Below are 2,866 nucleotides of genomic sequence, written 5' to 3'. Positions count from 1 at the left end.
CTTCTTTGCAACAACCTTTTGAAGATCAATCACTTCAATAGGCCTGGGACGAGGCATCTGTGGTTGCTATGATTGGAACAACAATTGCAGTGACAGCCGTGGTTGGTGCAGCGAGAACTGTGGCTGCATCAGTCATGTCTGTTGTGAGCGGCCGCGGAACCCGAATTACCCTTTACTCCCGCAAGGGAGGAGAATGGATTTTCGGCAAACTAAGTTTTGTTTTTACATAACACTGTCACTTACCGTTTTTAAGGACGACACTTAGCGTGTCCCTTCAGGTGTATGCATTCTTTATGTTTTATACCTTAACCTCTTATCATGTTTTAGATTAAGATATTTATTTCAGAGTCGACACCTAAATTTGATGCTCGGGAACATATTAAAATTAGGTAATACACGAGCTCACAACATGCTGTTGGAAATTAGGCTAAGGTATAGCAGCGGAAATATAAAAATTTTAACCTATTTCCATTTAACCACAAGATCCGTTAACCGTTATTTCATATAAAGAAGGATAAGAAGAAATACCTTTTAGAAGTTCTATCTACCGTTGCAAACGAAGTGCCCACAACTTCAAAAGAGATAGAAACTGTCTACCAATCTGCCCCTATCCGAAATAGACCTTCCAGACCTCCAAACGACAATCCCTTCTGTGGAAACATGGAAGAATATGTCTAGAAGCTCCTGTCCAACAATCGCGACGATCCGACTGTTCAATCTCCGGGAATCCACGAAATCGTGAACTGACCTGATGTAGGAGTAGTAAAACGAATTTCTCCCTTTTGTTTGTTTTTCTTCTTCGAGTTCCCAAACACGAAATAAAACACGGGAAGATTAATTTAGTATCAACCGTTGAATAGCAACCAAAGTAGATTGCCTCTAACTAATCAACACAAGATCAAGGATAAAAGAAATAGATGAAAATTAATTGATCAAACGAAGCCGTAGAGAAATCTCGTCCTCGAACTAGGGGTGTCGAATTTTCTCTCTCTTGGATTAGGTGAATTTCGAAAATCACAAGTAGGGTATGGCTTGCTTGGATTTCGAAAATCTCAATGGAAGGGGTATTTATAATCTCTTGTATCTAATCCCTAGTTAGATAGAATTAGGTTACTGAATAGGAATTCCATTCGGAATAGAATTCCTAATTATTATCTCACTATATATCTAATATATTAAGGATAATAATAATAACCTTATTGGATAATAATAGGAGTATATTAATCTAATTAAAACTCCTAACTTAATTATCTCTTAATTAATTTAATTCATATTCCTAATCTAATTAGGATTAACAAAATCAAATTAATTATTCATGTATATCACTACATGAATTTCGACCCCCTTATGTCCATGGGCCTTATTGGGCTCAATTGGGCTTCTATCAATTAATTAACATTTATCTCTCTTTTAGGTTCCAAGTCTTATGTGTGATCCATTAGGTTCTTATTGCTTCTAGCCGTAAGCTATCACCTTGCAAGGATTTAGAGTCGAGTCTTCCACAAGCGATCCATGGATGTATCTCCCATTTATCGGGAGTGATAAATGCTCAATCCAATATATAACGACTCCGCAATTACTTCCTGTGATACCCAACGTCTACTGTTCACACCCCAGAGTCATCTCTGTTAAGGATCGTGTTACACCAGAGTCAAAGCATCACATTCCGTAATCCAGAATACCAATTAATATTCCTTTGAGTCTGAGGATTAGTTATACCTATTAATACCAATGAGATGAACAGGTGACAAGGATGAATCTACCCATCCTGTTATCTCAAATCGGATCCCCAATCCTAATGAACAACGTTTCATCGGATCTATGTAACTGTCCAGATATCTGTATATATGAAGCTTGTGAGATCAGCTTTCTGTCGGACAGAAGACATTGTTACATACAAGTCTCAACAGTGATATGTCAATCCCAAACATATCACTTGACTTGGGGTGGTTTTAAGTTTATCAGTTTACTATAAAGTCTTGTCTCACTTCATGCTTGTATGAACACTTTATAATCACTTTAAATAAACTTACGGATTTCCTTTTATTAGACTTTATTTAGTGCTTAAAAGGGATTGCCTTTATATAGTTATAAAACATATATCTCATTAAACAAATGATATAAAGAACAATTCATTTACATTAAGTTTGTATCCTAGAACAATTGTCTATAGGACACTAAACCCCAACATACTCCCACTTGGACTAAAGCCAATTGTTTCTAAAACTTATCCCAATAGAAGTTAAATGACGATCATGTATTCTCTGGGTTAAAGGCTTTGTCAACGGATCTGCAACGTTGTCCTCTGTAGGTACTCTTTCTATTCTCACATCTCCTCTAGCCACAATCTCTCTAATGATGTGGTATCGCTTAAGGTAATGTTTGGATGCATTATGAGACCGTGGTTCCTTTGCTTGCGCAATGGCTCCATTGTTATCACAGTACAGTGTAATGGGATTGACAATGTCAGGCACCACACCTAGTTCTGTAATGAACTTTCTAATCCAAACCGCTTCCTTTGCTGCTTCCGCAGCTGCGATATACTCTGACTCGGTCGTAGAGAAAGCTACGCTTCCCTGCTTGGAACTCTTCCAACTGACCGCGCCCCCATTCAAGATAAACAGGTATCCTGATTGGGATTTATAATCATTCTCATCTGTGAGATGACTTGCGTCTGAAAATCCTTCTATTTTCAGATCACCTTCTCCGTACACTAGGAACATATCTTTAGTTCTTCTCAAGTACTTAAGAATGTTCTTGATGGCAATCCAATGCTCGTCTCCCGGATTCCCTTGGTAACGACTCGTTACAGATAACGCGAACGCTACGTCAGGTTTAGTGCATAGCATAGCATACATAATCGAAC

The sequence above is a fragment of the Euphorbia lathyris genome, chromosome 9 (genome assembly GCF_963576675.1).
Source record: "Euphorbia lathyris chromosome 9, ddEupLath1.1, whole genome shotgun sequence".
Lineage (NCBI taxonomy): Eukaryota > Viridiplantae > Streptophyta > Magnoliopsida > Malpighiales > Euphorbiaceae > Euphorbia > Euphorbia lathyris.
Note: the sequence above shows the minus strand (reverse complement) of the source record.